Below are 27739 nucleotides of genomic sequence, written 5' to 3'. Positions count from 1 at the left end.
ACAGACTAATACAGTAAATTGATACCCAAAGTGGGTATTGCTGAAAAGATACCTGAGAATGTGGAAGCGACTTTTGAACTACGTAACAGGCAGATATTGGAACGGTTTGGAGGTCACAGAAGAAGACAGGAAAATATGGGAAAGTTTGGAACTTCCTAGAGACTTGTTCAATGGCTTTGACAAAAATACTGATAGTGATATGAACAATAAGGTCCAGGCTGAGGTGGTCTCAGATGGAGATGAATAACTTGTTGGGAACTGAAGTAAAGGTGACCCTTGTTACATTTTAGCAAAGAGACTGGCAGCATTTTTCTCCTGCCCTAGAGATTTGTGGAACTTTGAACTTGAGAGAGATGATTTAGGTATCTGGTGAAAGAAATTTCTAAGCAGCAAAGCATTCAAGAGGTGACTTGGGTGCTATTAAAGGCATTCAGTTTCAAAAGGGAAACAGAGCATAAAAGTTTGGAAAATTTGCAGCCTGACAATGCAATAGAAAAGAAAAACCCATTTTCTGAGGAGAAATTCAAGTCAGCTGCGAGAAATTTGCATAAGTAATGTTAATACCCAAGGCAATGGAAAAAATGTCTCCAGGGCATGTCAGAGGTCTTCACAGCAGTCTCTCCCATAACAGGCTCGGAGGCCTAGGAGGAAAAGATGGTTTCCTGGGCCAGGCCCAGGGTCCCTATGCTGTGTACATTCTAGGGACTTGGTGCCCTGTGTCCCAGCCACTCCAGCTATGACTGAAAGAGGCCAACATAGAGCTCAGGCTGTGGCTTCAGTGGGTGCAAGCCTCAAGCCTTGCAGCTTCCATGTGGTGTTGAGCCTGTGGGTGCACAGAAGTCAGGAATTCAGGTTTGGGAACCTCCACCTAGGTTTCAGAGGACGTTTGGAAGTAACTAGATGTCCCGTCAGAAGTTTGCTGCAGGGCTGGGGCCCTCATGGAAAACCTCTGCTAGGGCAGTACGGAAGGGAAATGTGGGGTGGGAGACCCCACAGAGAGTCCCCACTGGGGTGCTGCCTAGTGGAGCTATGAGAATAGAGCCACCATCCTAAGACCCCAGAATGGTAGATCCACCGACAGCTTGCACCGTGCACCTGGAAAAGCCACAGACACTCAACACCAGCCCCTAAAAGCATCTGGGAGGGAGGCTGTACCCTGCCAAACCACAGGGGCAGAGCTGCCCAAGCCCATGTAAACCCACCTTTTGCATCAGCATGAACTGGATGTGAAACATGGAGTCAAAGGAGGTCATTTTGAAACTTTAAGATTTGGCTGCCTTGCTGGATTTTGGACTTGTATGGGGCCTGCATCCCCTTTGTTTTTGCCAATTTCTCTCATTTGGAATGGCTGTATTTATCCAATGCCTATACCCCTGTTGTATCTAGGAAGTAGCTAACTTGCTTTTGATTTTACAGGCTCATAGGCATAAGGGACTTGCCTTTTCTCCAATGAGACTTTGGACTGTGGACTTTTGAGTTAATACTGAAATGAGTTAAGACTTTGGGGGACTGTTAGGAAGGCATGATTGGTTTTGAAATTTGAGGACATGGGATTTGGAGGGGTCCAGGGGTGGAATGATATGGTGTGGCTGTGTCCCCACTCAAATCTCAACTTGAATTGTATCTCCCAGAATTCCCACATGTGTGGGAGGGACCCAGGGGGAGGTAATTGAATCATGGGGGCTGGTCTTTCTCATGCTATTCTCATGATAGTGAATAAGTCTCATGAGATCTGATGGGTTCATCAGGGGTTTCCACTTTTGCTTCTTTCTCATTTTTTCTTGCCACCACGATATAATAAGAAATGCCTTTCACCTCCTGCCATGATTTTGAGGCCTCCCCAGCCATGTGGAACTGTAAGTCCAATTAAACCTTTCTTTTTCCCAGTCTCAGATAGTCTTTATCAGCAGTGTGAAAATGGACTAATACAGTATTCTAATATATTTCTGGGTTTTTGGAGTCCTCATCAGCCAACACAGATGCCCAGCAATAAAAGGAAAATGTAATTATTCTTGTTTGAGGATGCATCGTAAATTATTTTGTTTTCAGTGCTTAGAAGAGTTTGACACAGGAAGGCATATTTAGGCAAATTTGGAAAATAGGTTATTAGAACATGTGTCCTTGTCCATTTATGCCAGAAGGCCAATAGAGAAATCTGTACATACAAAGTAAATGTAAGCTGGCATTCTTCATGATTCTTTGTTAACTTTTCTTTCAGTTAATAGAAAAGTTGGATGAATAAGATGGTTTTCAAAGTGAAAGTTTAGAACATGTTATATGAATATATTTTTTTCTCATTCAGTGCTTATAGACCTAGAGAGATATTTAGATATAAAATAAATTTCTAATCATCCTCCCCCTAGGATTCATCATGTACTGTTTCCTGTTAGTGAATAGAATTTGTCACAAAATGGCATTTGTAAGCAAATATTGAAGAATATGTATTAGAACATATTCCTTTTGCTAATAGCCATCTAGAGTAGTGGTCCCCAAACTTTTTGTCACCAGGGACCAGTTTCTTGGGAGAAAATTTTTCCACATATGGTGGAGAGATAATTTCGGAATAATTCAAACTCATTACATTTATTGTGCACTTTATTTCTATTATCATTACATACTCACCATAATGTAGAATCAGTGGGAGCCCTGAGATTGTTTTCCTGCAACTAGATGGTCTTGTCTGGGGGTGATGGGAGACAGTGACAGACCATTAGATATTAGAATCTCATAAGGAGTGTGCAACCTAGAACCCTCGCAGGGGCAGTTCGCAGTAAGAGTTGGAGTTCAGCTTTGCTCACTGACCCTCCACTCACCTCCTGCTTTGCAGCCCAGTTCCTAACAGGCCACAGAGCAGTAGTGGTCCATGGCCCAGGGATTGGGGACCCCTGGCCTAGAGGACGATAGAGCAATCCACCTATAAATAGTCAATGTCAAGCTTGCTTTTATCAAAATTTATTATTAACTGTTTTCTTTCAGTGCATGAATGAGTTGTACAATAAAACTATTTTCTAATCAATTTTTTATATATATATAATTTGAACTTCTTTTTACTTCTTCTGGCCTTCATCTACCAATAAAGACATCCAGCAATAAAAGACAAATGTAAGAAAGAGTTTTTCTTAGGATATATCATTAACTTTTATTAAAGTGAATGAAAAATTTTTATATAGAAAAACATTTGTAAGAAATTATACTTTGATCAAAAGAATTATAAACTGTTTTCTTTTTAGTGATTGGAAGGGTTTAACACAGAAAGGAATTTGTTAGCAAACATTGAGACGTTTTAGAACATATTTTTTTCTCTGATATATACTAAGACTTCTAGATAAATCCACTCATAAAAAGTAAATGTAAGCTTGCTTTTTAAAACACTTACCATTAAGTATTTTTTTCTTGGGGTATGAAAAGAGTTCAGGGAATGAGAAGTTTTTCTAAGTGAAAGTTTACAAATGTTAGGAGAATATTTTTCATTTTGTATTGGTCACTCCATAGGCCTATAGTGATATGTGGCAATAAAAGGCAAATGGAATTATGCTTTCTTTCAAATGCATCTTACACTGTTTTCTTTCTGTAACATAAGAATTTGATCCAGAAGGGACTTTGTAAGCAAACATTGGGAAAAAGTTATTAGGATATGTTTACTCCGTTAGGCAAAACTAGTGGACTAACTAGTGATTAATGATACCAGTCAGGACCTCTTCTTCTGGCCTATTTAGAAAAATGATAGGACTCTTTCTCAGGGTTAAGAGCGGTGCCTACTGAGCAGTAAAATTCATTTATTAAGCAAATATTTAAGAAAAATCTACTATGTTTCAGACATTGAGCTAGGCACTGGAGACAGCAAAACCACAAAGCCCCACTTTCACTTTAGTTGGGAAAACAGAAAATAAATAAATAGGTAAGTAAATGTGAAAAATGTCAGGTGGCAAGAACTGCTGTGAAAAAAATAACAGAAAATGGGACTAGAGGATAGGCAGAAGCATTGTTTTGATGAGGTGGTGAGGAAAACCTCCGTGAAGAAGAAACATGAGCAGATGAAGCATGAGCCACACTGGCACTGTGGCCAGGAGTGTGTCCATGTGTTCACACTTCAAGGAGCACGAAGCAGCTGGTTTGGCTGGTGAGCTGTGAGTCATGGGAGAATGGCTGGCCATGAGCTGGGCTGGGGGCATAATCAGATCCTGCAGAGCCCTGGAGGCCATGGTGAAGCCTGTGACCAGCACTCCAAAACATGAGATGGGATCCTGGGAGCAACTGCTCTTACTTGCGTTTTAGAAGGGTCATGATGGCTGCTGTGGTGGTAAGACTGGAAGTAGCAAGATGGAGGAAATTGTATCATTTTATGTCAGACGCCATGTTGCCTTGGACAGAGAGCAGGGCAAGTGGTAATAAGTGGATGGAAGCAGTTTCTGGGGGATTGGATAGCGTATGAGAGGAAGTCTTCAGGGATAATGACAAGATTGCTGTTCTGAACAACTGGATAAGGGTAATTGCTGGAGTGGGGAAGGCTGGGGGTGGGGCAGGGTTAGGGAGCAGGAACTAAGAATCTGGTTTTGGAAATGTTTAATATGTCTGGTAGACCTTCAAGTTGAACTGTGATGTAAGCAGCTGAAGGGTGGCTGGGGCAGATTTCAGGACAGGATATAACTTGGGAGGTACCAGGTGTGGAGCAACACACCACCACATGCTGGTAAGTCATCTGGGGATTTGTTAACATGCAGCTTCTGATTTTGTAGGACGGGGGCAGGGTCTGGAAAGCTGCACTTCCAACCAGCTTCCAGATGCTGCTACTGGTCCACAGAGCATGCTTTAAAAAGTGAAAATGTAGATGGAGTTTAAAGCCATGAGACTGGGTGGGATAAACTAAGGAATGAATATGGGTTGAAGAGTAGAAACCCTTAGTGCTTAGGGGACAATTCCTCCTGGATCTGCCTCTGAGCTCAAGAGTAGTATGGAATGATACCTTCTCCTAGGGTACCATCACCCCAGCTGGTCAGGAATATCCTCCAAAAATAATGAAATATGAAGCTTACTCAGAAATAAGGACTGAGAGACTTCCTGAGGAAGGTGTTGTCACATTATAAAGACCTTTCCTTAGAATGGGAGGAGGAATGTCTGTGTGACAGCAGTGTGGAGTAGGGGTGACAGAACAGGTTACATCATGAACCAGCCAGTCCAGCTGTGTTTTATGTGGAAATGGTTACTGGGATAGCTGGTATTCTTAAAAGACATTCCAAGATATCAGGAAGTTTCTGGGCAGTTTGGTGAGAATTGAAGCAAAAAATTATATTCCTCCCAATTTCTGAGATGGTGTCTAATTTTTGGAAGTGGGTCTTCAATGAGGCCAAGAACACTCAGAGAATAATGTAAATATAGATCCTCTTTTCATATGTATCAGAAAAAAATGAGGTGAGTCTTAGTCATTTTAGAGATGTATTTTGTCAAGGTTGACGATGTACCTGGGAAAAACAGACACAAGCTACAATAGGATCTGGGGCCTGTGCTTTTTCTGAAGAAGATTTTGATGGCTTCAATATTTAAAGGGTAAATATGGCAGAAGGGAAAAAGGGAAAGAAAGAAGAGTTGGATATGGTCACATTATTGTGAGGCTTCTATTAGGTTAACTGAATCCACCTGTCGCGCATGAAAAGGCAGACACAGAGGGAAAAGTCAATTATGCATTCATCTTGTGTTCAGTAAATGTACACTTTACATAAGATAAAGTAAACATTGAATAGAGGAAGCAGTCAAGTATGCGTTTGTCTTGGGGTGGGTGGTGGGACAGTTTCCAGTCTCCTCTTGTTTTGTATCCATGAAGATAAGCTGTTAATTTACATTGTCAGGATGAGGGAGGCCCTTTGTGGAGACATGTGGCATTCTATCAGTAGCAATCGGTTTAGGAACAAAAGGAAAGGCAGTTTTTTGTTTTGTTTTGTTTTGTTTTTAATAAACTCAGCTTCTAGGCTCTAACTTTTCCCTTTTGGCATAATTAATTTGGGGTCCCGACATTCTATTTTTTATCACTTCCCCCCTATTTATTTATTTATTTATTTTTTGAGACGGAGTCTCGCTCTGTCACCCAGGCTGGAGTGCAGTGGCGTGATCTCGGCTCACTGCAACCTCCGCCTCCCGGGTTCACGCCATTCTCCTGCCTCAGCCTCTCTGAGTAGCTGGGACTACAGGCGCCCGCCACCACGCCCGGCTAATTTTTTGTATTTTTAGTAGAGACGGGGTTTCACCGTGGTCTCGATCTCCTGACCTCGTGATCCGCCCGCCTTGGCCTCCCAAAGTGCTGGGATTACAAGCGTGAGCCACCGCGCCCGGCCTCTTCCCGCCTATTTAAAAGGATCTTTCGAAGAAAGCATTTCAGATGAAAATGAATCTGTGGTATTGGGTTTTGTCTGATCTCTCACCACTTGAATAGTTCATTCCTAGATGGATAAGTCCACATTGTTAGGAAGGCTCATTCAGGTTGTGAATTCTCACATTCCATTGAGACGAACAGAGAAATAAAATGGGGAAAAAAAGGAGGAAGGAAAGATCATAACAACAAAAGGGGAAAAGAATCCTGGAAAACCGATTTAGGACATATAAATAGGTTGTTATTTCTTCCTAAGTTGTTCAGCTTTAGTTCACAGGGCTTTGAGGAAAACACAGCTTTAATTTCTTTCTTTCTTTTTTTTTTTTTTTTTGAGACAGAGTCTCGCTGTCGCCCAGGCTGGAGTGCAGTGGCGCGATCTGGGCTCACTGCAAGCTCCGCCTCCCAGGTTCACGCCATTCTCCTGCCTCAGCCTCCCGAGTAGCTGGGACTACAGGTGCCCGCCATCTCGCCTGGCTAATTTTTTGTATTTTTAGTAGAGACGGGGTTTCACTGTGTTAGCCAGGATGGTCTCAATCTCCTGACCTCGTGATCTGCCCACCTCGGCCTCCCAAAGTGCTGGGATTACAGGCGTGAGCCACCGCGCCCGGCCCACAGCTTTAATTTCTAGTGATTTCAAATTAGACATATTGGAGAGAAAAAAAAGAAAGGAAAAAATTAAAAACATTAGTTTGGAAAACTTGTAGCCAGGAAAACTTTAGGATTTGGTTCAAATTGTAGAAAATAATAAAAACCGAAAAAACACTGAACAAGACTAGAATGTAATAACACATATACTATAGTTTCTTTTGAAAGATAATTTTTATCTTTCAGTTCTCCATTTTTACCAAAGACAACTCATAGCAGGACTAATTTATTTGAAAAAAAAATAAAAGTTTTAGTTTTATTATACTTGGCCTGATTATTTGCATAAATTCCAGCAAGAAAAACTATCCTCCATATAGTCTTCTTTTTTAAATTGGCTTTACTGGAACATTTTAATACAATAAATCTTAGGTTAGATTTTTTCAAACCATCAAGCCCAATTAACTCATTCCAGTTGATATTGTGTTGGCAATTCTCATGAACACATTAACTTTTTAATTAGAGTCCTGGAAGTTATATTTTTCTATTCCAACAACACAGTCTCCAAAATTATCAGAAACCCGTGTTTAAGAGCACTCACTAAAGTTAAAAACCACTTTTTGAAAAGGATTAAAGTAATACAATATTTGTGGACGGCAGAATCTTAGAACTGTCATTGTCAGAGATACAATTGACAAGGAAATGTGATTATTTTGTAACATACAACAATTTAACATAATAATTATAATTATTACTGATAACATATACTCAAACATGTTAGAACTGTGGGAATCATACGATTTTGAAGCACATACTAATAAGACATTTATATAAATATAACTCAAAGAAAGTTAAACACTTTTGTATATTTGACAATGCTTCCTGTATGATTTTATTATACCAAATAAGACAAATATGTCTTTGCTGGACTTCTAAAAAGTTAGTTTAAGGCCAAAAGACTGAATTTAGAATTTGATTTTGGAGTGTTTGTCAAATAACAAAGGTTTAAAACACTTAAAATCACAAAATGGAATTATATGTCACTGAAAATAATTATTCAGTTAGCCAAAGTGATAACTCAAGATTTCAAAAAGGCAGAAATTTTTACTCTTAACATAGAAGAGACTCAGGTTCCCAAATAATAAGATCTAATAAAGACATCATGAGGCCAACTGGGTCTGTCTGTCTCTCTCCCCCTTCTTGTTTTTTTGTTGTTGTTGTTTTGTTTTGTTTTGTAGTTCACTCAAAGGGCAAACAAAAACCTTTTACTATTAATATTACACAAACATTTTGTTCAAAAGAGAAAACTAAAATTTACCTTCATGTAATGTATTACTAATATTTAAGCTAATATAAGTAAGCCTTATGAACAAATCTAATTTTAGTCAGCTTGATAAGATATAATTTCCATAAATCTTTTATAAGCTTTTTTTTTTTTTTTTTTTTTTTTCAGTTAAGGAGCAGATTAATGCCTCAAGGAAACCTTGCTGTTCTGCTGTTCCAACACCGGGACCTATATGCTGACCTTGCATCAATGTGCTTTTGATAATAATGTTTAATTTACAGAGAAACTCTGAACTAATTTTATCTCTCAAAATAAGCCCCTATAGTCTTACATGCCCAACTCTTTCATAGTAGTCCCTGGGCTGAGAGAGATTGAATAAATTTAATTTCTGGCCCTGTGTCTCACAAATGCATTTTAAATGTTCAAGATTTAACAGGAATTTGTGCCTTTTCAAGACCTAGGAGTCAAAGTCCTGTAACTTAACAGCACAAGGATTTTAAAATCAATACAGAATGATATAGGTGTAAAAGCCTTAATTTTTCTTTAAATCTCAGTTTTCCTAAGCAAATAAAAAATTTAATAATGATGACATAGGAATTATCTCAATAAAACATAAGATCTGTTTCTTAGGCCAGTTATCAAAAGTCAAAGGAAGACCCTCTGCAGTGAGGGCCTCCCCTTATGAGCAGTCCATTCGGATCACCTGGAAGTCAAACCTGATGGAAAGAATACTCAAATTACTCTGAGTCATGAGTTAAGTTTTCCTGTTCATGAAACAATTTAGATATATTAAGAAAAAACAAGAGTGCAGAATCAAGTTATACTGGAGGAAACCATTGCCTTTGAGACCTTTAAGATAAAATATTTTAGCATCAGGCCTCAACAGCATTTAGAGTTATAGGGGAAAAAAAAGTTACAAACACTGATGAAAAAGTTACAAAGAGAAAGTTATCCTCTCAGGCCTTCCCAAGAGGATAGAAAGCTGAAAGCAGCAAGACACAACAAAAGTTGAACTTCTCTGAGTTAAAAATCAAAACTTCTTATAATATCAAGAGCAAATCGATACCTTAAGTTCTAACACAGGGGACCAAAACTTAGAAAGAGTGCTATAAGTCATTTCAAAATTATTCTTTTATTCAATAATAACACACTTTTTGGCTTTTTTTTCTTCAACTTTTAGGTTCAGGGGATATGTGTGCAGGTTTGTTACATGGGTAAATTGCATGTCACTGAGGTTTGGGGTATGAATACCATCACCCAGTTAGTGAGCATAGTACCTGATAGGTAGTTTTTAAAACTTTGCCCCCCATCTAACCCTCTCTCCCCTTGTAGCAACCAGTGTCTGTTGTTCCCATCTTTATGTTCATGTGTACTCAATGTTTAGATCCCACTTATAAGTGAAAACATGTGGTATTTGGTTTTCTCTTTCTACACTGTTTCACTAAGGATAATGGCCTCCAGCTGCAAAGGACATAATTTCATTATTTTCTATGTTGTGTAGTATTGCGTGGTATATATTTACCATATTTTCTTTATCCAGTCCACTATTAATGGGTGCCTTGGTTGATTCCTTGTCTCCTCTATGGTGAATGCCGGGGTGGGCATGCATTCTGGTAGAACAGTGTATGTTGCTTTGGGCATATACCCAGCAAGGAGATTGCTGGGTTGACTGGATAAAATTATTTAGTGAAAGAACAGAGACATAAAAGAAGTGAGGCCATCCCTGAAGAATACTAACATTTATGAGTCTGGTAGGCTCTGAGCTTTTCTTACTTTTTCTTTTTAAAAATACTTTTTTTTTTTTTAGAGCAAAATTAAGTGGAGAGTACAGATAGTTCCCTTGTATTAATACATCCTCCACAGCCTCCCTCGTTATCAACATTGTCTGCCAGAGTGGTACGTTTGTTACAACTGAGCCTACATTGCCACATCATTATCACCTAAAGTTTATAATTTATATTAGGGTTCGGTCTTGATGTTGTACATTCTATAGGTTTCGACAAAGGTATACTGTAATTATATGTATCCGGTATTATAGCGTCATACAAAGAATTTCACTACTCTAAAAATCCTCTCTACTCTGCCTATTCATCCCACTCTCTGCCCGTAACTCTCAGCAACCACTGATCTTTTTACTGTCTCCATAGTTTTGCCTTTTCCAGAATGACATATAGTTGGAATTATACAGTATGCACACTCCATGATTCTACATATATGAAACCTAGAAAAGACAAATTTATAATGATAGCAGATCAGTGTTTACTGGGGGCTGGAAACAGGGGTTTTAGGAGAAGGCAGTTGACTGGGAAGTGACACAAGGGACTCTTTTGGGATGATGAAAATATTTTATATCTTTGTTGTGGTGATGATTGTACAATTGTATATATTTGTTGAAACTTTTAAAGTGTATACTTAAAGTGACTGCGTTTTATTTATGTAAATTATAAGAATAAAGTTGATGTTAAAAAATAATACAGTTTTCCTCTCACTTTGTGTTGTTTCCTCCAGTTGTAACATTTGAAAACTATAGTATAATACAGTATACATTAATATATACTATACTGTAGTGTATATACAATATACTATAATACAGTATAACAGATACTATGTTATAGCATAGTGTTATGCTGCCAAGGATACAGAGAAACTGGATCACTCAAACATTGCTGCTGGAAATGCAAAATGGTGCAACTACACTGAAAAGCAGTTTGTCACTTTCTTAAAAACAAATAAAACATGTAACTACCATGTGACCCACAACTGTTCTCCCGGGCATTTATCCCTGAGAAATGAAAATTATGCTCATTATACACTATAATATAGTATAATATAGTATCTATTATACCGGGATATTGACATTGATATAATCTACTGACCTTAATCCAATTTCCCTAATTTTGCTGTGCTCATTGTGTGTGTGTATTAAGTATTATATTATTTTAGAATCTGTATAAGTTCATGTTTTCAACACCACAGTTCAGATACTGGTCAGTTCCAGTATCACAAGGATCCCTTATGTTGTAATTTCATAAACACACCCTCCTTCTTCTTCTTCTTATCTACTCCCACCTCTTCCTCCCACTCTGGCTACCACTAATTACTCTTGTATTTCTAAAATTTTGTCATTTCAAAAATGTCATATAAATGGAATTATACAGTATGTAACCTTTTAGAAATGGCTTTTTTGCTCAGCAAAATTCACTGGAGAGTTGCCCAGTTTCTTACGTACAGCAATAGTTTGCTCCTCTTAATTGCTGAATATGGTGTGATGGTCAGTTTTAAGTGTCCATATGATTAAGCCATAGTACCCAGTTATTTAATTAAACACTAATATAGGTGTTGCTGTGAAGGTATTTTGTAGACATGGTTAACATCTATAATCAGTTGACTTTAAGTAAAAGACATGACTCTCAATAATGTCATGGGCCTCATATAAATAGTTGAAGGCCTTAATAGAAAAGACTGGTTTTCCAAAGAAAAAGAAATTTTGCCTCAAGACTTCAGCATCCACTCCTACCTGAGTTTTCAGTATGCCTGTTTGGTCTACAAAGTTTAAAAATGCCAGCTCCTACAATTGTGTGAGCCAATTTCTAAAAATTTCCCCCTTCTCTCTCTCTCTCTCCCCCCGCCCCCACTATATATAATCTTGTATTAATTATATTTTTCTGGAGACGTCTAATTTATACACAGGGCTTGAAGGCATCACAATTTGTCTGACAGTTCACCTATTGAAGGACGTCTGGGTTGTTTCCAGTTTGGGGCTATTATGACTAATGTTGCTATAAACATTAGCATACAGGTGATTGTAGAAACATAATTTTCATTTCTCAGGGATAAATGCCCAGGAATACAGCTATGTGTCTTATGGTACTTATATGTTTCCTTTTTTTTTTTTAGAAAGTGCCAAACTATTTTTCAGAGTGTTTGTACCATTTTACATTTCACCATCAATGTTTGAGTAATCCAGTTTCTCTGTATCCTTAGCAGCATTATGCTACTTCTGTTCATTTTTATTCTAATCATTCTGATATGTGTGTAGTAATATCTCATTATGGTTTTATTTATTTATTTATTTGAGATAGAATCTTGCTGTGTCACCAAGGCTGGAGTGCAGGGGTGCGATCTCCGCTCACTGCAACCTCCGCCTCCCGGGTTCAAGTAATTCTCCTGCCTGAGCCTCCTGAGTAGCTGGGATTACAGGCATGCACCACAATGCCCGGCTAATTTTTTCGTATTTTTATTAAACATGGGGTTTCCCCCTTGTTGGCCAGGCTGGTCTTGAACTCCTGACCTCGGGTGATCCAGCAGCCTCAGCCTCCCAAAGTGCTAGGATTACAGGCGTGAGCCATCAGGTTTCATTTGTCATTTCCCTTATGTTAATGAAGTTGAACATTTTTCATGTATTTATTTGGCATCCTTATATCCTCTTCAGTGAAATGTCTATTTATGTTTTTTGCCTATTTTGTCTTTCATTGCTTGTTGTTTTCAGAGGTTTGTGAGTGCTTTACACACTTTAGATAGTTGTCTTTGAGGGGTCACCGCTCTGGCTTGTCTGAACTCCATATCTCCCATCCCCGTGTAAGTTGTGGTCATCGTTTAACTCTTGGTTCAGCCCATGCAGTTTCACTCTAGTAACATGTGGCTCGGTATTCAGAATCAGACTAGAGTGGCAACCTTCTAATGATTTCTCAAGCTCTTTTTGAAATCAGCTCTTTCTCCTGGTACTTCTTTTTAAAAATTCCAGCCACTTCTGTCTCTCCAAACTCTGATCTCTCTTTCCCTAACTCTGTGAGATGCTATGCTCTGTTCAAACGCCCCCTTCCAGTTCTGCAGTCCAGAAGCGCCTGCAGGCAGAAAGCCAGGGGGATTACAGCACTCACAACTTTTGTTTGTCTTCTCTTAGGGATCACAGCCCTGCCGCGAACATTGTTTAAAAATGGTTGTTTCATATATTTTGTCTGGTTTTCTAGTTGCTTATAGTGGGAAGGTAAATTTAACTTCAGTTCCTCATCATAGCTAGAAGCAGACACAGTGACCTGCGTTCTCTCCATAGGCCTGATAAAAACATAAACACTGAGTCGTGCAGGGTGGGTGGTGCCTGAGTCTTGGACTGAGAGGGCAGATCACTGGGCTTTGGCACTTCTTAACTTTCTTCAGAATTTTTCAATTGTATCCTAGACTAGTTTCCTGGGATACATACATTCAGACATATGGAATTAAACACTTGACCTGCTTGTACAGGCTTGCAAAGACTAGAATATGAACACTAGTTTTACATGATGTGTACATACAAATTTTATATATAGTACTTTACAAAGTGTGCACAATTTATTTTATTATGAAAGTTTAAGCTGCCCTCTAGTGGAAAATACATGCCAAGATTTGGGCCTGGCTTTTCTTTGGTTTTGTTTTCATTATGGGGAGCCCTAGATACTCAAATCAGTAGCAGCGAGCTAGTATCTCTTCTCTCCCTGAAGCCGATGGGAGTTGTGGGCTACCTTTCTTTCTTATGGAAGGTCAGGCCCACCCTGGGCTCATGTGGAGCTCCATACAGCTGCAGATAGAGAGACAAGCCTTACCCCAATGGGACCCCTCCTACAATCAGGGGCACTCTTTCCCTTTCTCTGCTGTTCAGAATATGTGCTCTCTGTCTGGTCCATATCTGCTGTCTGAAATTCATTCACATGAATGTCCAATAATGACTTACAGTAGTACTTGTCTCCTAGGGAATCAAAGCCCTTAGCCATGCTGTTAGTTACCTCCCGAAAGGCTGTTCCTGTTTTTAGGGAAGCTGTTGAGATGATTTGCAGGCAAAGGAGGGTCACCAATACAATCAGCCTTCACTGACCCTGACTCGGGTGATGATGTCAATGTTGAATCTGCTTCCTGGAAGCATCTGGGCAGAAGCAGCCAGCATGGCCCCAGCCCTGGCTGCTGGACTCTAAACCCAAGTTATTCAGCTAATGACATTGTATTGCTATATATAAAAAGAACCATAGGCAAACCACTATCTGAAAGGTCCACTAGGGGTTAGAGACCATGTTGGTGATGAAAAGAGAATGCAAGAGAAGGAAAGAGGGAAGGAAGGAAGGAAGGAAGAAAGGAAGGAAGGAAGGAAGGGAAAATAAGCAGTAAATTAGAGAATCTGGTAATGATGAAGATGGCAGATGTAAGGCTTTCTGCATGCCACAGCCACAGGGAAATAGAAAAATAGTGCTTAAAGATCAACTCTGTGAACCTTCACTCAAGAAGGAAGACAGGAATTCACCAGACTAGTGAAGGACACATCAGACTCTGGGGAGGGAAAGATGCACAAGCAGCTTCCATGACAGCGTTTGGCTGATCAGTGAGTGAAGCCCTTGTCTGCAAGGGTGGCAGCCTGTCTCCCTCTGTGTCTCACCCTTCTGTTAGGGTTCTGTGCAACCCAGGCCAAGACAGCACCCCTTTTTTCCCAAGCCCTGGAGCTAGCTTGGGGGAGGCCGAGAGATGGAGAGAGGGAAGACACTGGGAAAAGCTGCTGGCATTTTCCCAGATTTGGGACTGAGAGGATGACACTATTTTTAATCTGGGCTCATACCAAAGCAGTCATTGTGTGGCAACCTGGCAATAGTGTCTTCTGCAGACATTTTAGTTTCAGGCCAGAGAGTAGAGAATTTGCCCTCTGGCAGGGGAAGGGCCCCCACAGCCAGAATTGAGTGTTAAGTGTGGAGAGTTCTCCAGGAGCATGCAGTGAAATTAGACTGTCTTGTTACAGGGCTGCTGCAGGAGGAGAAGTGCTGAAGAAGAGGTTTCTCCTTAGCAGTAGGACTTGCAGCCAAGGACAGCTTTACGATCTGGAACCAGTCAGTGTGTATCCTTGCTGGGTGCCCCAGTTTGCTCCCTTGATCAGCTGACGAGGTGTGACTCACCAACTTTGAGGAGTGGAAAGGAGGCGGTCCCCCCGCCGCCCCCACCCCGCACCCCTGCCCTGGAGACCTAACCCTTGGTGAGGACAGCCTATAAGGGAAGTTAAGAACACAGCCTGTCAAAGCTTCCCTTGGGTCAAAGGAAATGCAAGCACAGTGCCAACCACTGGAGGGGGCAACACCAAAGCCTATAAACAAGCTTGGAGAGGTCGTCTAATTGCCCCTGTCTCTCCTCAGTGCACTGCTGTGGATGCAGCCACAGATCTTCCTGTTGGGTCCTGGGAAGCGTGGGCTGAAAGAGGCACTTCTCGAGCTTCTTAAGGGCCTCTACTTCTGCCGAAGAACGGCAGTGCTGGGGGAGGGTGCTCTCATATGTCTCTATTGCCTCCACCCCTGCTGAGAGTGAGCACAGGCAAAGTGAGACCCTCCTGCTGGCTCTTGCCCTGAAGTGCCATCGACTTGACTGCAGTCTGAATTATAGCACCAAATGAAAACACATTGCTACACCAAGCAGTTTCCGAGAAAGCCACCATATGAGTCTGTCTGCAACCAAGGAACCCAGGCCCTCAGATAGCCCTCAGACATAAAGCCAATTGATCATACACAACATAAACCACAGTCAAATCCTCAAAGGAAAAAAAATAAGAAATCAAAATGCCCCATCCAAATGATAGCACATTTGAAAAATAAAGCATCAACTTTCTCAGATGAGAAGAAATCAGCACAAGAACTCCAGTAATACAAAAAGCCAGAGTGTTTTGTCACCTCCAACGTATCTTACTAGCTCCCAAGAAATGGATTCTAACCAGAAAGAAATGTCTGAAATGACAGAAATATAATTCAGAGTATGGGTGGCAAAGAAACTCAACAAGATCTAAGACAAAGTTGAAATCCAACACAAAGGAAACAGAAAAGTGATTCAGGATTTGAAACACAACATAGTTATATTATGAAATAAACAAACAGAATTTCTGGAATTGAAAATTTTAAAAATTCACTACAGGAACTTCAAAATACACTAGAAACCTTAGCAACAGAATAGACCAAGCAGATGAAAGAATCTCAGAGTTCAAATATTGGTTCTTTGAATCAACCCAGACAAAAATAAAGAAAACATTTTTAATGAACAAAGCTTGTGAGAAACATGAGATTATGTAAAGCAATAAAAATCTATGACATATTGGCACTCTTGAGAGAGAAGAAGAGAAAGTAAGCAGCTTGGAAAAGATATTTGAGAATATAATTCAGGAAAGTTTCCCCAACTTTTCTATAGAGGTCAGCATGCAGATATAAGAAATCCAGAGAACTCCTGTAAGATACTATAAAAGACACCTATCCCCAAGGTGCATAGTCAGACTATCCAAGGTCAGTGTGAAAGAAAAGAATCTTAAAGTCAGCTAAAGAAAAGGGTCATGTTAACTACGAGGGGAAACCCAGCAGATGAACAGCAGACTTCTCAGCAAAAACCTTACAAGCCAGAATAGATTGAGGCCCATATTTAGCATCCTTAAAGAAAAGAAATGCCAGCCAAGAATTTTATATACTGACAAACTAAGCTTCATAAAGCAGAAATAAAGTCCCAGACAAACAATAGCTAAGGGAATCTATCACCATCAGACCAGGCCTACAAGAGATGCTTAAGGAAGTTCTAAACATGGAAATAAAAGAATGATACTCACTACCAAACAAACAAACAACAACAACAACAACAAAAAAACTACTCACCAAAAAAAAGCCCTGGACTACAGCTGAATTTTACCAGACACAGAAAAAATAGCTAGTACCAATCCCACTGAAACTATTCAAACAAAATCGAAGAGGAGGGATTCTTTCCTAAAACATTCCATGAAACCAGTATCATCCTGATATCAAAATCTGGCAAAGACACAACCAAAAAATAAAACTACAGGCCCATATTGCTGATGAACATACACTCAAAAGTCCTCAACAAAATACTAGCAAACTAAATGTAGCAGCACATCAGAAACTTAGTTCACACATGATCAAATGGGCTTTACTTCTGGAATGCAAGGTTAGTTTAATATATGCAAATTAATAAATGTGATGTAACCTATAAACAGAATTAAAAACAAAAACTATAGGATTATCTAATAGATGCAGAAAAAGCATTCAATAAAATTCAGCATTTGTTCATGAGAAAAACCCTCAAATAACTAGGCATAAAAGGAACTTACATCAAAATAATAAGAGCTATCTATGATAAAGCAACAGCCAACATCATATTGAATGGCCAAAAGCTGGGCCATTTCCCCTCGGAACTGGAACACAACAAGGATATTCAGTTTCACCACTTTTATTCAACACAGTACTGGATGTCCTAGCCAGAGCAACAAGGAAAGAACAAGAAGTAAAAGGCATTAAAATAGGAAAAAAAGTGGTCATGTTTTCTCTCTTTACTGATGATATAATCCTGCACCTAAAAAAACCCAAAGACTCCATCAAAATATCTCTAGACCCAATAAATGACTTCAATAAAGTTTCAGGATAGAAAATCAACATACAAACATCAGTAACATTTCTATACACTAATAATATTCAAGCCGATTACCAAGTAAAGACTGTAATCTTATTTACAATAGCCACAAAAAAATAAAATACCTAGTAATATATCTAACCAAGAAGGTGAAAGAGCTCTACAAGGAGAATTACAAAACATTGCTGAAAGAAAGCATAAATGACACAAACAAATGGAAAACATTCCATACTCATGGATTGGAAAAGTGAATATCATTAAGATAGCCATACTTCCCAAAGCAGCCTACAAATTCAACGCTATTCGTATCAAATTACCAACTTCATTTTCCACAAAACTAGGAAAAACTATTCTAAATTTCGTGTGGAACCAACAAAGTGCCTGAATACCCAAAGCAATCCTAAGTAAAAAGAACAAGGCCAGAGGCATCGCATCACCTGATTTCAAACTACTACAAGGCTACAGTAACAAAAACAATATGTTACTGATGCTAATGAAACAGAATAGATAATTCAGAAATAAAGATGCGCACCTACAAACAACTGATCTTCAACACAGGTAACAACAACAACAATAAAGTAATGGGTAGAGATACCTTATTCAATATATGATGCTGGGAAAACTGTCTAACTATAGGTAGAAGAATGAAACTGGACCTCTATCTATTACCACATATAACAGTTAGCTAAAGATGTATTAAAGACTAAATGTAAGATCTCAAACTATAAAATTCCTAGAGAAAACTTTAAAAAACACTCTCTAGACATTGGCCTGGGCAAAGAAATTATGACTAAGTCCTCAAAAGCAAATGTAACAAAAACAAAAATTGACAATTGGGACCTAATTAAACTAAAAGAGTTTCTGCACAGCAAAATAAACTGTTAACCGAGTATACAGAATGCCTACAGAATGGAAAAAATATTTGTAAACTATGCATCCAACAAAGAACTGGTATCCAATATCTATAAGGAACTTAAATGAATCAGCAACAACAAATATCACCCCATTGAAAAGTAAGCAAACGATGTGAACATGAACAGACACTTCTCAAAAGAAGACATACATGTGGCCAACAAGCATATGAAAAAAATGCTTAGTATACTAATCATCAGAAAAATGCAAATCAAAATCACCATGAGAGACCATCTCATTCCAATCAAAATGCTATTAATTAAAAAGTAAAAAAATAACAGATGTTGGCATGGTTGCAAAAAAAAAAAAAAAAAAAAGAGAGAGAACACTTATCCACTGTTGGTAGGAATGTTTGTTTGGCTACTTTGGGAAACAGTTTAGAGATTTCTCAAAGGACTAAATATAAAACAGTCATTCAACCCAGCAGTCCTATTATCGGGTATATACCCAAAGCAAAAGCAATCATTCTACCTAAAAGACACCTGCACTCGTATGTTCATTGCAGCACTGTTCACAAAAGGAAAGACATGGAATCAACCTAGGTGCCTATCAGTGGTGGACTGGATAAAGAAAATGTACTGCATATATACCATGGAATACTACACAGCAATAAAAAAGAATTAAATCATCCCCTTTGCAGCAGTATGAATGCAGCTGGAGGCCATTATCCTAAGCAAACTAATGCAGAAATAGAAATGCATATATTGCATGTTCTCACTTATAAGTGGGAGCTAAACATTGGGTTTACATGGACATAAAGATGAGAACAATAGACATTGGTGACTCCAAAAGGTGGAAGAAAAGGAGGAGGGCAAGGGTTGAAAAACTACCTGTTGGGTACTGGTACGGTTTGACTCTGTGTCCCCATCCAAATCTCATGTGGAATTGTAATCTCCATGTGTCAAGAGAGGGACCTGGTGGGAGGTGATTGGATCATAGGGGCAGATTTCCCTTTTGCTGTTCTCATGATAGTGTGTCCTCACGAGATCTGGTTGTTTAAAAGTATCTTCTTTCTTCCTTCTTCCTTCTTTCTTCTTTCTTCTCTTCTTTCTTTCTTTCCTTCCTCTTCCTCTTCTTCCTCCTCCTCTTCCTCTTCCTCTTCTTCTTCTTCCCCTTCCCCTTCTCCTTCTCCTTCTTCTTCCTTTCTTCCTCTTCTTTCTTCTTCTTTCTCCTTCTCCTTCTTCCTCTCTCTCTCTCTCCTGCCACCATGTAAGATGTGAGTTGCTTCCCCTTTGCCTTCCTCCATGATTGTAACTTTCCTGAGGCCTCCCCAGTCATGCAGAACTGTGAGTCAATTAAACCTCTTTTCTTTATAAATTACCCAGTCTCAAGTGGTTATTTATAGCAGTGTGAAAGCTGAAAAATACAGGTACTATGTTCACTATTTGGGTGTCGGGATCAATAGAAACCCAAACCTCAGCATCATGCAATATGTCCTTGCAAGAATCCCACATCTGTGCCCTTGAATCTAAAATTTAAAAGAAAATGGACAGACACACACACAGAAACAAACAGTATTAATTTAGTTTTTCCCTTTACTAAATCTGTCCTAGTGGTAGGTGCCAGCAACACAATGAGGAACATGACACATTTCTTGCCTTCAAAGAGTGCACAGCCTCTGTGACAATGCACCATGCAGACTAGGTCTTAGATGTCTCAAACTGGTGGTCTGCAGATAGGTTTTATTTGGCAGGCATACTGTGTGAATTTTTAAAAACTAGATGTTAACATTTTAATATGGAAATTGTCTCATTACATTTAGCTTTATGGCTTCTCTTGGAAGGCCCATGTGGCAACATTGGCTCATCTCCTACCCACTGGAGAAACAGCAGCACTCACTTCTCAGCTTTGTGTCTTTGGTCTAGACTTTGGATATTTAAGTTTGAGACTCCTAGACCAGGAGCAGCAAGAGGAGAGCAGTCAATTCTGAAGGGCTGGGGCAGGTGGAAGCTTGAGTGTGACTTCCTAGATGCTGTCCCAGAAGCCCTAGGGGAGATGGTGGCGGCCCACACAGGCCGTGGTTGGGGAGTGGGGCATGGTGAGAGACATCTAAACTGGAGGATGGGTTGTGCTTAGATGTGGCTTTGCAGCATAGTGGAGGTGGAGGTGAACCACAGGTAAGAACCCCAGGTCAAGTTTTCCAGCAGGAATATGAAAATTGAAACAGCCTCAGGAGAGACATGAGTTCTGAAGGCCTTTGCATCAAATGTGAATGATGTCACTTGGGGACTGTGGAACTTGTGAAACACAGATTCTGATCCAGTAGCTCTGGGGGATGGGTTGGGGAGGAAGAGAGGAGCTCTGTATTTCTAACAAGCTCCTAGTTCCTGGACTACATTTTCAGTAGTTGGGGCTTGGAACAGAAATTACAATCTGGTGGGCCATGGGCCAATTTGGCCCAGGAAGTAAAGTTTCTCTGGCTTACATGGTATTTAATTTTTTAAAAAATTAGTTGCTAACAGTTTAAAATCATGTGTTTTGCGTAAAATCTGAATTTGTTCCCCCTTCATTTTCTGTCACATCATTGAATTTTCTTTTATTTTTTGCATTTTCTTATAATTGAAATTTGCTTGTGAATTGATTTTTTTTTTTTTTTTTACTTTTTCATCATGTGCAGGTTGGGACGTTGGCTGTCTTATTTGCCCTGTTATCCCAGAATGTAGAACAATGTCTGGCACACACTCTATTCTATATATATTTATTATTTGACAAATGAATGAGCAAATCTACTTTCTTGCATGAATCACCATAACTTGCACTAGGCCTTCTGTAGTATATGCCCCTGGGAATCACCTAGGTTTAGAGAATCTGAGAGACAGAAAGAAAAACAAGGGCCCCCTTATCCTTGGGGACACTACTGTACTCCCACTGTGCTATTCCAAGACCCCCAGTGATGAATGCCTGAAATTACAAATAGTACCAAACCCACCAAACCCTGTATATACTATACTATACTTTTTTGATCCGATAATTGAGATGGTCACTGAGTGATACTGGGGCCCAGAAACTGACACCACAAACCACAGTGGTTTGTCATGGTGAGCTGAAGAAGCAGCCTCAAGGTCTCTCTGACCTTCACTATCCTGTCTTCCAATCCTCTGTCTCTCACAAAGCACAGATGAAGTTCTCTAAAGTTCCTTTTTCTGCCTAAAGTCTGACTCACGAAAGAAGGAAACAATTACCTTGGGTTTCTTCCCCGAATTTTAATTAACTGAATTTATATTGCAGGAAGAAAGATGGGAGTTTTCCAATACCCCTGGATGGACTTTTGTCATAAACCATTGACTGCTCTGTGGGCTCAACAGACTTTGTCCCAGGCTATTGTATGTTCTTTAAGCCCATGGAATTCTCCCCCCAAATAATTTACTACCCCTCAATCATCCACACTTCCTCACCTCCCTTTGCCCTAAGAAGAAGGGTGTACAACCACCTCTACCCCACTGCCTTGTGCAGTCATCCTGTGTGATATCCCCAACCCTGTGCATATGAACACATTTGTATGCCTTTTCTCTTATTAATCTGCCTTTTTTTGGTTGATTTTCAGCAAACCTTCAAGGGTGAAGGAGAAGTTTTCCTTCGGCCTTGACAGTGACTACCAGATGGGTAGTGTATACAGTGTGGGCACTTGTGGACAAAGGAATGAGTCTTGCTACTCAGAACAGCTCACAATTTGAAACTTATAACTTATTTCTGGAATTTTCCATTCCATCCTTTCAGATCACAGATGACCCAGGTACTGTAGTCAGGGAACTAGAATGGAGATCAAGGGAGAGGACGCAGAGGGCAAGGGAGAAAAGAGCATAGGGTGGGTGGTCAGCCAGGTCAGTGCTGTGGGGTGGAGGTTAGGGGCCTCAGGAGGGGCTGCTGGCCTTCAAGAAAGCAGGAGAGGGAGGCACTGTACTGAAAAGTCTGGGGCTACCAAGAAGGGAAGCAAGAGGGCAGTTTCTCAGGGTTGAAGTTGGGCTTTGGGAAGGTTTTAGGGGGAGCGCAGATATTTGTGAGCCCATGTTTAAACAGAGTAAGGACCCAGTAGTGATAAAAAGAGCAAAGATATAAAAAAGACGGAATAGCAGTAGGTGATGTCCACCTTAGGGCGAGTAGAAGGTTGTGAGAGGCTACAAGGGAAGAGATTGAAAAGGAGGAAGAAGAAAAATCCTTTCTTTAGGATATGGAAGGGCAGGGAAAGAAAACTCCCAAGAAATATGTACTTCTAACAGGCCTCCACTTAGGGAGAGACTCTAAAAACCTCTGACAGAATCTGAACAAGTAGGGAATATGTGGTGACACCGGTTTGGAAATGAGAAGGGCTGTGTCTAGCAAATGTATCCCATGTAATGAATAGTTTCTCCTTAATGGAGTTCACAATAGCATTGGTATTTTGTCTGACCCTGTTGCCTCCTGTTGCTTTCAAATAATTTTCTAGAAGCACCGGTTTGAGTAATATCTTGATGTTTGAAGAAATATTTGGTAATTGAATAAGAAGAGAGCTGTGTTGTCTCCAGTGATGATGAAAATGGGTAAGGATAAATGCTGCCGCTTGTGATGTTTATGGGCGGGAGGGTTAAATGGGAAAATTATGAAAAAGCTACCTTAGTTCTCAAGACCCGTTGTTAGTCCTAATTTTATTGTTTTCTGTGTTTTCACCTTATGGTGCTCAATAAATATTTGTTCAGTGAACAAATAAATGTAAGGTCAGACTCTGCACACAAGTCAAAGAAATCTTGTTTCCTGGCAAAGCTAGCTGAATTAAGTGCAGGTTTCCACAATCACCTCTCCTGGCTCCGTTTTATTTCAGCTGTAGGGGATCTGAGAGACTGCAGCCCAGGTTTTCCGTCGAAGCAGTAAGTGGAAATATTTCCCTACGACAAGCCTGCACTGGGTGTCATGTCCAGGCTCCTGGCCTCCTGTGGACTCACCCCGCCTGGTGTCCTGGTGACCTGGGCTATCTCAGGCTGCCCTCATTAGCGTGGCAGTGAGGGCCTGACAGAGGCACCAAAGGGTTTCTTCTGGAGTCTGGCTGATTTTACCTCCTGGCTTTGCCTAGTTAGATCGGAGAAGTCACTTCACTTCTCGTTGACTCCATTAGTTCTCTGTAAAATGGGTATAATAATAGTTCCTCTCTCATGGGATGGTTTTTGAAGATTAAATAAGATAATTCAGGTAACGCATGCAGGAGGGTGTCTCGCACGCAGTACTCGGTAAATGGTAGCCATTATTATTGGAGGCTACAGCTGCCTTTGATCAATAATAAAATACTACATTTGACATTCTTTGAAAATACACTGTGCGTGTGCGTGTGTGTGTTGAGAGGAGAGAGAGACTGATTTTGGTGCTGGAATTTTCTAGCCATGGGGCCAGCATCCTGGCACACGTGAGGTGCGCCTGAAAGGGGAAATGATTTGCCCAAGGCAGTGCCCCTAGGAATGGCCAATGCCCTTCTAAACACCATGTCTTCTGACTCTCAATCCAGTGTCTTTCCCACTCTCTCTCATTTCCAGGCATGGCTTGCTCGTTTTTCAAAAATCATCTCCAATGACGTCCCAGTTCAACTTCGCCCCAGTTCGTCCCGCGCAGCCCCACGCCAGAGCTTTAGCGAGAGCAGCAGTCCGCCTGCCGGGAGGGGGCGCTCGGCGGGGCGGCGGGGCGGGGCTCTCATGGGTACGAGCTCGGCCGCCCGTCCAATCAGAGGCGCCGCGCCGTCACGTCCCTGTCCAGGGGACTGTCCGCGGGAATTTGAAGTGGCTGACTGGGTGGCCGGGAGACGGAGGGTCGGGGTCGCGTGCACCTGGGCGGCCGAGGAGGCCCCAGTGCCCGGGAGGAAGGTGAGCGCCCGCCGGGCCGGGCCAGGAGCCGCTCCTGAGCGAGGCTTGGGCGTCGGGACCCTCGGGGGGCGCCCAGGCCGGGGCCTCGGGACCCAGCGGGCCAGGACGTCGAGGTCTGGAAGGACCCAAGGCGGGGCTTCCCTCTCTGCCTCAGCTTCCCCGAGACTTCAGGGAGCTGGGCTGCGCCAGGGGCTCCCCACCTGGGTGGGCTTCAAGGAACTGCCGCGAGCTGTGGAGCGAGGGCTCCGCTTTTCCAGCTCCATCTCCACGGAGATCTGAGCCATTCGCTCTGCCGAAGAAAAAGGCAGCTGGAACCCTGGGCCCACACAGCTGTCCTGATCGCTCGGGGCAGAGCGACCCCAAGTCGGGCGAGCAGCCTGCGGACCGGGTCCAGAAATGGAACCGGGACCCTCGTTCTCGGTCCTTTCAGCCTCCTCACTCCTCAGGCAGATTCCTTCCCCGTCCCGTTCCCCCGCCCCCGACATTTTAAACTGGGTCACGTTTTTACTTTAACACGTTCAGTTGTATCATGTAAAGAGCCGCCGCAAAGTTAGAAGGTATAAGTGTGACTTAATTCCACCACTGACCTACCTTTCCAACTAGCAAAAGTCGCCGGGCCGCAGTTTTCCCATCTAAAGACGGAGCCAGTGGCTGTCCTTGTGGTGAAGACGCAGTGAAACACTGTGTGGAGGGGAATATTTTTGCGGTGGCTGTAAAGAAAGAAAAATTCTAAATAATATCACCTATGTGAAAAATAAAGCAGAACTGAGAGAAAAAGAGCAGCGCGGTGGTTGCTAGGGGCTGGAAGTGGGAGAAATGGGGAAGATGTGGGTCAAAGGGTACAAAGTTGAGTAAGTTCTGGGGATCTAGTGTGCAGCTTGGTAACTGTAGTTAATGACACTACAGTTTACTTGAAATTTGCCGAGATTGAAACAAGTGTTCTCAGCGCACAAATGCGAGGTGATGGAAATGTTAATTTGCTTTATGGTGGCAATCATTTCATAATGTATATCAAAACATCACATTGTACACCTTAGATTATACAGTATTCTTATTTACTTCAGTAAAGCTGGAAAAACAAAATAGCTGTAAAGAGTGGTGCTGAAGTAAGGTATATTTAACAAATATATACTGTGTAATTGGCACTGTAATAAATGGTTAAGAAGTAATTTATTTGATTCTCTTAATTTAATTGAAGTAGGCATACAATTTTTATCTTCTCTTTATAGGCAAGAAGACTGAGGCACAGAAAGATTGTCACACAGCCAGTAAGGTGTTGATGCCCTCCAAGGCTCATGCGCGTCAGTGTTCGTGAACAGTAGTAGACCCTTGCCTGCTTTGATCATCTCATCTTTGGGATCAAGTAATTCTGGGGGCCTGAGCCAGGACAAAGGAATGGAAGGAAGGAGAAAGGGAAAGGAGAAAATCAAAGGTGGTGGGGGAAGAAAGACTGCTGCTAATTACCATCGCAGACATCTTCCTTGAAACCACCTTCGGAAACTACTCTGCCAGTCTAAGTGCTACCTTCAGCATTGCTTATTTAGTAGTCATTTCGTTTGTTTTTTTTTTTTTTTCTGAGACGGAGCCTCGCTCTGTCGCCCAGGCTGGAGTGCAGTGGCACGATCTCGGTTCATTGCAAGCTCCGCCTCCCGGGTTCATGCCATTCTCCTGCCTCAGCCTCCCGAGTAGCTGGGGCTACAGGCGCCCGCCACCACGCCCAGCTAATTTTTTGTATTTTTTGTGTTTTTAGTAGAGGCGGAGTTTCACCGTGTTAGCCAAGATGGTCTCCATCTCCTGACCTCGTAATCCGCCCGCCTCGGCCTCCCAAAGTGCTGGGATTACAGACGTGAGCCACCCCGCCCGGCCGTCATTTCGTTTTTTAAAAACATCTTATTACACAGAATTAGACATGCCACTGGCTGAATCATGCTTTATGAAACATAATTACATGCAGCCCAAACCTAATGTGGTTTGCATTTTCTGATCTTTTCCTTAGACACAGTCATTGAAATTAATGAGGAGGAACCTAGTAGTCTTAGTGAAGTAAACCTTATGCATTATTAAGAATCTCTCATCCCTGTTTATTGAGGAGCCATTGGCAGACTGATATTGTAGAAAATAAAGAGAGGCTTCAACCCGTTGGAGAGGGAGTATAGAAAATCAGCTCTCTCTTTTAGTGCTGCTTTATGGAAGTGTTCCGGAGAAAAAAAATAACAGATACTTGACTGTTATAACTTGCTAACTATAGTAAAGATCCCTAGAAGAACTTAGGTGGTTTCCACTGGATTAAAAAACAACCTTATTTCTCTGCTTTCCCCCAAATCCCCACATAACAACAAAAACCTAACTTGTGAAAGATCTTAAGCTCTTACTGTTTTTAAGTAGAACTTGGATTTTCAGATATTTTTTAAGTTTGTAAAGCTGTTTCTTCTGACAATAATAGAGATAAGTAGAGCATTCATACTCAAATTCTTGTTGGTTTGGAATTTCAAGCAAGGATGTGAAGACAGAAGCACTCTACGAGCACTGGAAGTATCTGGGATACTTGTGCCTGCTTATTGTTTTTGTTTTTTTTAGGTTTCTTTCAAAATGAAGATTTACGCAGTGATTGTAGCTGTCTTGATAAGCCAGGTTCTAGTTTACAAAGTTTTATTCCAGAAGGAAAAAAGCCACTTCACCTAGAAATTTTCCAAACAAATCAACTTTTGCTCTGTGAGTAATCCAGGGCCTATCAAGACTACATTTTAGGTGAGTAGATTCTTTTTTTTTGTTTCTTTTCTGCTATTTTTTTTTTTTTTTTTTGGTGATAGAGGCTTGCTCTGTCACCGAGGCTGGAGGGCAGTGGCATGATCTTGGCTGACTGCAACCTCTGCTTCTTGGTTCAAGCCATCCTCCCACCTCAGCCTCTTGAGCAGCTGGGACTACAGGCATGCACCACTATACCTGGCTAATTTTTGTATTTTTTCTAGAGAGAGGGTTTTGCCATGTTGCCCAGGCTGGTCTCAAACTCCTGAGCTCTAGTGATCTGCCCACCTCGGCCTCCCAAAGTGCTGAGATTACAGGCGTGAGCCACCGTGCCTGGCCTTTTTTGCTCCTTTTATCTTTTTAGTTTATAAGTAGATTGCCTATCTCAGTCCCTCAGATTGCCAGTTGTTGGTTCTGAGAAAATGGATTTAAGTGGATTTATTAACTTCCCTCTGCTTTATGCATTCTCACTTCTTCCTGTGTTTAATTTGTCTGTAGCTGACTGCATGGCCTCTGAGGCACGGGAATTCACAGCTGAGTTCTTGGAGAAGGTCCTTGAGCCATCTGGATGGCAGGCAGTCTGGCACATAATGTGCTCAAGGTGCTGCTTGAGGTAAAGTTAATTTTGTGTTA

At 41.1% G+C, this 27739-nt stretch overlaps 1 pseudogene; it reads left to right on the top strand.

The window, feature by feature from the left end:
- Window positions 1-24071: 24071 nt before the first annotated feature.
- The window catches only part of LOC129460223 (SHC SH2 domain-binding protein 1-like), a 44053-nt pseudogene continuing 40385 nt past the window's right edge, over window positions 24072-27739 (top strand).

The sequence above is a fragment of the Symphalangus syndactylus genome, chromosome 13 (assembly GCF_028878055.3).
Source record: "Symphalangus syndactylus isolate Jambi chromosome 13, NHGRI_mSymSyn1-v2.1_pri, whole genome shotgun sequence".
Classification (NCBI taxonomy): domain Eukaryota; kingdom Metazoa; phylum Chordata; class Mammalia; order Primates; family Hylobatidae; genus Symphalangus; species Symphalangus syndactylus.
The sequence above is the reverse complement of the archived record's forward strand: the minus strand, read 5'-3'. Positions and strand labels throughout refer to the sequence as shown.